This window comes from Chelon labrosus (assembly GCF_963514085.1).
Source record: "Chelon labrosus genome assembly, chromosome: 12".
In the NCBI taxonomy this organism is placed as follows: domain Eukaryota; kingdom Metazoa; phylum Chordata; class Actinopteri; order Mugiliformes; family Mugilidae; genus Chelon; species Chelon labrosus.
In genome coordinates this window covers 3,240,908-3,250,166 of record NC_140345.1, presented here as the reverse complement: position 1 = coordinate 3,250,166, position 9,259 = coordinate 3,240,908, and positions in this window count along the sequence as shown.

Below are 9,259 nucleotides of genomic sequence, written 5' to 3'. Positions count from 1 at the left end.
GAATATTAAAAAAAAATTATGAATGAAATTTGAATGGGGTAATAGAGGAAGATTTACAGCCCTAGTGTATGTACAGGAGGCAGGGAGTGGAAGGGGATGTGGAATTTACATGTGAGTTTGGGGAAGGAGGGTGGGAGTGAAATTTATTCACATGTTAATGTTTGTAGTCTTGCTCTATACATGTATGTGGACATGCACTAACAATAAAAGCATTGTGATTCTGATTTACTTCCTGGTTCTCTGTTGTACCTAGAGCATTTTGAAGCAGCATTTTGTTGTTTTTCTTTTAAAACTGGTCATGTTGTCACCCTTTGAAATGGGTCACACACAATTACTGCACATATTACACTGTTGGAGATGTGACTTGGCGGTAGCGCCGTCTAGAAAACAACTTTCTTTCTTTTTTTACTGCCTGAATTGTTATGAGTATAGGCTACATGAAAAATACAAATACATCAACTGACTGACTCTAAGACAATAATCTGATGGCATTGTAATACCAAACAAACAACAACAGCTGTTCAGCAAAATTCAGCTGTTGATCAGGGTTTTTGTTTGTTACTTTCATTTTCATTTGTGTCTCCGGAACACACAGCGGAGGTAAGAATGATTTCACCTTCAAGTTTCGGTCTTTCTAGACTAAATTTTGAATAGTGTGTATTTAATATCTGTGGAGCTTTATGTTGTAAATATAAAACCTCCAAATCTCTCAACACAGGCACATCTGTTGGTTTGGTTGTTGTTTACGTACGTATTGTTAGATATAAAAGAGTTATGGAAAGAAACAGAACAGGACAGAAAGAAGTCCTGTTCAGATACGGGATTATTTACTGCTTTGCTGCAGCTTGCTCACTAGATAAGATGCACCACACTCATATTTCACCTTGAAGATACCAGTTAGGGCCGGTCTCGGCCACACATAGAAGACCACTGATACACTAAAGGCCGCGCTCCTCCTATTGTCCTCGGGTGGAGCCCAGATAGAATAAAACCTGTGTGTACACTCAGTTGGGGGCTTCTCTTCTCCTACCCTTAAGGTGGTTAAGTTGAAGTCTCAGAGCTGACCCTGTACCTATTCTCTGCGTGTCAAATAAATTGTTGATTGGAGAGAAGTTGTCGGGTGATCTATTCATAGTCGAACTAACCTTTCCAATAGGTATAAAGAACCTGGGCTGAAGGAGAGGAAAATATTCCTCCTTCGACAGTATACAATAGCCCACGTGGGCCATTCTCCAAATCACTTTCACTTCTTTAAGCTGTTTTAAATGCGCATGCAGTTTCAAATTGGACAGACATTTACATTCTTACTGGTATTATCGTTTAATAAAGCCTAGTAACTGCTAATATTAATTTAGACTTAGATTAGACAAGTTATTTTCTTATTTAACATAATGTATAAGAAGAATAAAAACAACACTGAAGTGAACATTTGAGCAGCAACAGGATGGAGACGCCTGTGTGTCTAGTCTAGTCAGACTATTTAAATACAACCAGTCTTATCCACTCCTCATCTGTCTCCATCCTCTTGCTACTTAAAGGGGAACTACTCTTTTTTACAACCTGGACCTTATTTCTGGCATAAAATATGGCCGTTTTCTCACCCATATAACTTTTGTGTAATTCGTATTCCTTCGGGAGATAATTAGATCAGCGTATATCCATATAGTGGGAGTGACTGGGGCACCGAAACGCAGCCTCTAAATAACGCATTATCTGCCACGAAACTTGTTCATTTCACCAATATTTTGCTAGTGCTAGTGCTGTTCCACGTTGAGTCCGGAGTTACCTGTTATTATCATCCGGGGTCTGTAGATTGACCTACAGACCCCGGATGATGTCTCCTGACCTGGACCTGTCTTCTCTGAGCGCCGCGTAATTTGCTACTGCTATGGTTCGTCCACAACCTCAGAATTGGAAAAATATTCAGCCATGTTGCAAAAAAAATAGCAGTCGCAAATTACAGGTCAACAAGTAGTTGACTGTGGTGGTTTTGAGATATACACATGTAGTGGTTGTAGCGCCCCCTACAGCCCGAATTTCACGAAACTCGGCATGATTGTATGCAAGCATATTATAATACCGGTTGCGAAGTTTCATAAGGATTGGGTGAATACTTCAAAAGTTATATGCCTTAAAGTCATATGAAATATTTGCGTGTCACGTGCAGCGCCCCCTGTAGTAGTAATGTTACGCAACTTGATGGGCATCTACAAAGTATGTTACAGATTGTGTATGCCAAATTTCATGAAATTAGCTATTGCAGTTTTTGAGATATTGAAATGTTGCTTGTAGCGCCCCTTAGAGACCAAGGGTCACAAAAGTCGGGGTGCTTGTACAGAATCATATTATTATCAATGATATGAAGTTTGATTAAGTTTGGGTATATACTTCACAAAATATTAGCTTTGGAGTTATACTGTGCCACTCTGTAAAAAATAATTAGCCATTAACTTGGCAATATTAACTTGAGAAATATTTTGAGAACTTTTCATTATCTTTGACCATAAATCATACATGCCAAGTTTGGTGATAATTGGATGAACGGGCTAGGAGGAGTTGATTTTGCTTTGAGGTGCAATTTTTTTCAAAATGGCAGAAAAAAATGGCAGGTGGAAATGGGTGTGGCCTAGTCCACTAGAACCAGTGCTATCTAAGGAATCGGAGGGAGAAAGAATTTTGTTTCTAGAGCATACTGTTCTCGAGATATGAGCCAAAACGTAAATTGGCTTATTATAGCGCCACCTAGCTGCAGGCATGAATATTGACACCTTGGCAAAGTGACATGGTAGGACTTCTACCAAGTTACCAAGTTTGATGCCTTTCGCCTTTGCAGTTTGTCCTGGACAGACACTTTAGCTACGCAGAATAAGATTAATCATTATAATAATAAGAAGAATAAAAATTGCAACAAAATCAACAGGGATCCTGCAACGTTGTTTCATGGACCCCTAATTAGTTCAAGTAATCTTTGGTCTGTTTTGATAAAGGTATAAAAGCTACCATGAATCAGCCTGAGAAGAAAGATGAGGGTGTCCCGCCCACACATGACACCACGTCTGGAGAAGAGACAAAACCAAAAACTTTAAGCTTATGATGCACTTTGTCCCGTATTACCGTGAGAATCAAAAGTAGTGTGTTAAATGTCAATGGAATTAATGAATAACAGGACGCTTTATATGAACATTTACGGTAAACTTATTCTTCTGCTCCGTGACCAATGAGCTGACAGCGGGAATCCCGCTCATCTCATTGGTCGAAGTACCTTTGCTAGAGAAGAAAATACCGGAAGACAACAAAGCAACAACTTTTCCTCAAACTTTCTGTTTGAACTTTTCTTATTGCACTATTACAAGAGGAATGCTCTGCTTTCTATTGTTTTATATTAATTTATACAGTTTTAAGTTAAGCAGGACAGGTTTCTGTTTAAGAAAGATATTTATTTTATTCTGTTAATTTTAATATTTTTTTAATACAGGGTTTATTTTATCTCTGAAAGGTATACATGTGTCAGTTCTTCCAGAGCAGGACTCTCCCTCACCCAGACCACAGCAGGACCCTCACACTGACATATAACATACTACACAGCTCATGAACAACAAGATTTTTGTCCTTTTCATGTTAAGTGGGCCAAATTACTTATATTAAAAGTAATGGAAATTACTGCTATAATGTGATTCTTTTAATAAACCATGTAACTTGCTATGATCTCGGGTTTTGGACAGGTGTGATGCTGGTGTGTGGCCCCAGCGTGCACAAAACAAAACAAAACAACAACAACAAAACAACAACGAAAACGTTTTTATTTACAGTTAATATCTCATTAAAGGTAAGTTACTATTGAATCATGCCTTTCTGGATGTGTTCTGGGGACACATCAGGAATTGCCAGCATCACTGAGTGCACGTACCTGAGCACAAACTGGAAATGAGTCAAGACTATTGTTGGTGGGTGTGATGACCCCTGGTGTCATCTTTGGGAGTAACCACTGTTTGTCTCTCCTGCAGGTAGCTGATTATGTGATCTGGAGCACCTGTGGTGCAGAATGTGCCCAGGTTACAAAAAGGCGGAGCTGTTCCCAGAATGTGCTTGTGTGAGCGAATGGGTAGATGTGTCTGTGACTGTGCTTTGAAGTGCTTTGTGTACCAATAGGTAGAAATGCGCCATATAAAAGCAAGGCCATTTACCATTGAAAGAATGAAATTGGAGCTGGAACAGTTGAGGTTGCAACTTATAAGAGAGAGTAAGCTTTCTCCAGGGAGGTCTGAGATGGAGGAGTCAGCTTCTGCATGAGGAAGAGGAAGAGTTGTTGCTAATCTGCTGTTGGTGCCAAAGTTCAATGAGCAAAACCTGGATTCTTTTTTCACTCTCTTTGAAAAGGTTGCCAATGTAAGAAGGTGACCAGATGAAGACAGAGTGCTCATGCTTCAGTGTGTCCTCACTGGAAGAGCTCAGGAGGCCTATTCAGCTATATGTGCTGAAGATTTGAATTATGATATGGTAAAGGCAGCTGTGTTGAAAGCATACGAGCTAGTCCCTGAAGCTTATCGGCAGAAATTTAGGACTTGGGTGAAAGGCGATAAGCAAACAAATGTGGAATTTTTGCAGGACTTGTCTTCCTTGTCTGTTGGTGCACGGCAGCAGATGTTGATGATTTTGATGGTCTTTGTGAGCTGGTTGTGTTAAAGCAGTTTAAAAACTCTCCCCTCTACCGCTCTTAAGGAACTGACACGAAAAGGCATTACTCTGTACTGTGTAATTTCATCTGATACTGGCCTGGACGGTTTTCAGCAACTACAGGAAAACCATGATGTAGACAAACAAGATTTCTACAGATATTTGCAGCTTAGGCATCATTTCAATAGGAATATTAAAATCCTAAAGGAAGGAAACATGGACCTCATTGACATTCTCATTGACGCTTATAAAGGTAAAACCCATAAGAAAGTGGTTTCCAGAATATACTTATGCCTGCAACTTCACAAAAAAAAATTTAACATATGTTAAATGTAACTATGAATTAGGGAAGCAAACATAATTTTGACAGAAAATGGTTGGCTAAACATATGTGAAATAAACTCCACCACCACCAGTTCAGGGCAATGGAGGATGGAGGGCTTAACAGGGAGTCACAGATGGTGGAAGAGCGGTCAGCCACTGTAAAAGAAATACATGAGATGGAGATGTTGACTTTCTCTCTTAGAACCATAATAAAGCCCAGAAGTATTGGTTGAAATGAATATTATATGTAAACAAGAAAACAGAATAGAGCTGTTCCTTTCCTTCTCACTTTTCTTTCCTTGATCCTCGGTGCTTTGACTGATGTCTTGATTTACTTGTCCTGAAAAGACTTCCTTCCTTGGCCAGCTGGCTTTTACCAAGCCTCCTCATCTCTTATGGATTTTTGTGACTCTACATTACACGGACGCAATGCTATTGTATGTTTTTTATTTTCTGAGGCAATTTATTTTATTTTATTTTACCTGCTGACCTGAATGCTCTGGATTGTTTGATTTACATGTTTTGTTTGTTTTTGTAAAACTTTAAAATATTTTAAAATAATTATTTAAAAAAAAAAAAAAAAAAAAGATGCTTTCGATCTTCATGGCATCCTGCAATAATGTATATATGCCAAACACCAGTAGGAACAAATGGTTCCAAAATCTTGCAGGGAGTATGCCTTTCAATACAGGTAGAGAATAGAAAAGGAGAAATGCTCACCACTCTGAAGCTTTCCAGAACTTCCTTACAGTCAGTGACCGTGGTGTCCTAGTAATCTCAACAGGTGGTTTGATTTTTACAAGTCGCCTATCAACTTCATCAGTCTCTTTACCCATGTACCAGGGGGCATCACTGTTTGTTGTATCAAACCACAGTGTAGAGAGTTGCCAAGTGACTCCAAGGTACACATTGTGTTGATATTCAGGAATGAAGCCATTTATCATTTGGAAGTGTTTAAGCTGCATTAAAGGAGACGGCCCTTTGACTCCACACACTGGCTCATCAATTGTTCCTGACATTGCATGACTGAAATGATCCCTCTCATTTCTTCGTATGGATACGATTTCCCACCTCTGTGCAAGCAAAAATCACAGCCGTAGAAACCATTGAACTGTTTTGTGTTGCAAAGCAATGGATGAGCCACAGAATCAGAGCTACAAATCAACACAAGCACTTTGGAAACATGACCATGTCCTTGTCTGTCTTGCCAGCCAATACCTTCAGTCTCTAATAATGAAGCTTCTTTAACAAATGGTGTCAGCAATGTAAACATGGATGGTTTAGTTGGTCCAAACCATAATGCTGACATCGGTAGTGATATGTACACATTTTTAGCTTCAGGTACTAAACACAGGAGAGGGCAATGTTGGTGACAGAGTAATAAATAATAATAAACAGACTAGTTCTGGGAATGTGAGGTGGGGGGGGGGGGGGGGGGGGGGGGGGCAGGAGAGAGAGAGAGAGAGAGAGAGAGAGAGAGAGAGAGAGAGAGAGAGGGAGGGAGAGAGAGAGTATTGGGAATATTGCACTGATAGACTATTGCACATTTATCGGAGAACTACACATTGATCAGGAAATTGGACATTGTACAGGAGGGGATATGGCACATCGTCCTATTTCACAGATAATATTAAGTCAACTATTGCACATGTAATTAAAGTGAGGTAGTGTTTGGTTATTTTTACACAAATTCAGTAGTTTTGTTTTGCCAAAAAGCGAGTTCTGTGTGTGATGATACTGTCCGCTCTGCTGTGTCTCAGGTTGTACGTGCAGTGTTTGTGTCTGAGCAGAGAGTGAGCTGGGTGGAGTGAGTCTCTGATGATTCCCTCTGCTCGTTTCCTACAGCGCTGCACGTACATACATTTCATGGAAGGAAGTTCTGTCCCTATAATCCTTTCAGCGGTTTTTATGACTCTTTGCAGAGCTTTCCTCTCTGCCTGTGTGGTGTTGCCGTACCAGACAGTGATGCCTGTGGTGAGGATGCTCTCTATCAGCCCTCTGTAGGCCTGGGTGAGGGGGCGATGGTTCAGACCAGCTTTCCTGAGCAGCCTGATGAAATAGAGCCTTTGCTGGGCTTTTTTCACTGTGGCTGTGGTGTTGAGAGTCCAGCTCAGGTCAGATGTGACCTGCAGTCCCAGGAATCTGTAGCTGTCTGCCCTCTCCACCTCAGTCCCTCTGATGAAAAGAGGCTGTAGAGGGGGAGGATTCTTCCTGAAGTCCAGAATTATTACCTTGGTCTTGTCTGTGTTGAGGATGAGGTCTCCGTAGACCAGTATGTTGTTGACCAGGGTCCTCCAGGATGGTGGTGTCATCGGCATATTTGATGATGATGGTGCTGTCCTGGGTGGAGACGCAGTCGTGTGTGTACAGGGTGAAGAGTTTGGGGCTGAGGGAGCAGCCCTGTGGTGATCCTGTGCTGACCCTTAGCTCAGCAGACACCCGTCCTCCCATCTTCACCACCTGTGGTCTTTCGGTCAGGAAATCCAAGATCCAGTTGCAGGTGGGAGTAGGGACTCCAAGGTCTGCCAGCTTCTCGATCAGTCTACCTGGGCGGAAGGTGTTGAATGCAGAACTGTAGTCCAGGAAAAGCATCCTGGCATACATTCTGCTGCTCTCCAGGTGTTGCAGGGTGTGGTGAAGGGCTATTGCTACCGCGTCGTCCACTGATCGGTTGGGGCGGTATGCAAACTGGAGGGGGTCGACCATGTCCGGGACTGTGTTGTTGATGTGGGTGAGGACTATTTTTCTAGGCACTTCATGGCAACTGGTGTGAGTGCCACTGGCCTGAAGTCGTTTAGGGTGGGTGTGTCTGGTCTTTTGGGGACTGGTATGATGGTGGAGGTTTTGAAGATACGGGGGACTACAGCCTGGGATAATGAAATGTTGAAGATGTCACCCAACACACCGGCTAGCTGTTCCTCATAGGCCTTCAGTACACTGGGAGGCACTCCATCTGGTCCCACCGCCTTGTGGGGGTTCACCTTCTTCAGAGCCTTCAGGACCTGTGCGTGTGTAACCTGGAAGGCAGTGTCCGTGGGGTCACAGGGGGCTTTTGAGAGTGAGTCTGTGTTCAGCCTGTCGAACCTGGCATCGAAGGTGTGAAGGGTGATGTCCCGGGGGTCTGTGGTTGTTGTGGTCCTCCTGTATCAAAATGTGCCTTTTTCTTTTTTCTGGTTCCAGTTAAATTATCTGGTACTAAATTGGCCAAATGCTGCATTTAGAGCTTTTGAACACTGGTGCACCATCACAATTCCAAATCAGAGTCAAATCCTCTTTTCCAAGAACTCCACTGTCACACAATTTTTGATACTCTCCACCACTGTATGTCAGTTAAAACACCAAAGGATCTACTTTTTTCAGTAAGACTGACATCCTGTAGAAGTTGTTTAATCTGTGCATGAAGGGGAATTACAAGAAAGTAGAAGCCCTTTTTTAAACTTGTGTTGGCATCAAACACTGTGTTGCAAAATGTACAATGAGAGGGACAGTGTGCACTAATGCCAAGGTATGCTAAACATTTTTCACAATAAAAGTGAACTTCACACTATGATGAAAAGGTAATGTGAGGGTGGAATCAGACCTGGAAACATTAGGTTGAACAGTTCCAGTGAATGAGTAAGTGCTTTGCCCATTAAATTGTTCCGCAGCACATAGGGCATCAACATCAATACACTTTCTCCCTTTGAAACAGGTGCACCAGGATACAGGGTCTTGTCACCATCTGCTTGGTCTTCACTGCCCGATAGATATAGCAAAAAGATAGAAATGAGAATGTGTAGCAGCAAACTTAAGCAGTAACATCAGTCTAGCGTAAAGTATTTTTACCCTTAAAACATGTGTCGCACGGTGAAGTATAAACCAGGCATTAGGATGTAGAAAGCGTTTTCAGAATCAGCCTCAGGTCTAAATAGCTTGATAGTCTATGTTTTACTCCTACAGATGCTGTTATTTTGAAACAGCCTGACATAAGGCTGCCTCACTATGTGCTTCCTCAACTCCACATCATGCAATTATAAAATGTCATGCCTTGATAAAAACTAACATTGTTAGGCAACACACTGCAGCTTCCCCAGTTGATCTAGGCACAGTAGAAAGATATCTGCTGACTGGATGGGAACAACAGCTACAGTTAGAACGTGCAGTATATGTATTATTACACTGAACAAAAATATAAACCCAACACTTTTGTTTTTGCTCCCATTTTTCATTAGCTGAACTCTAAGATCTAAAATATTTTCTATATACACAAAATAACCATTTC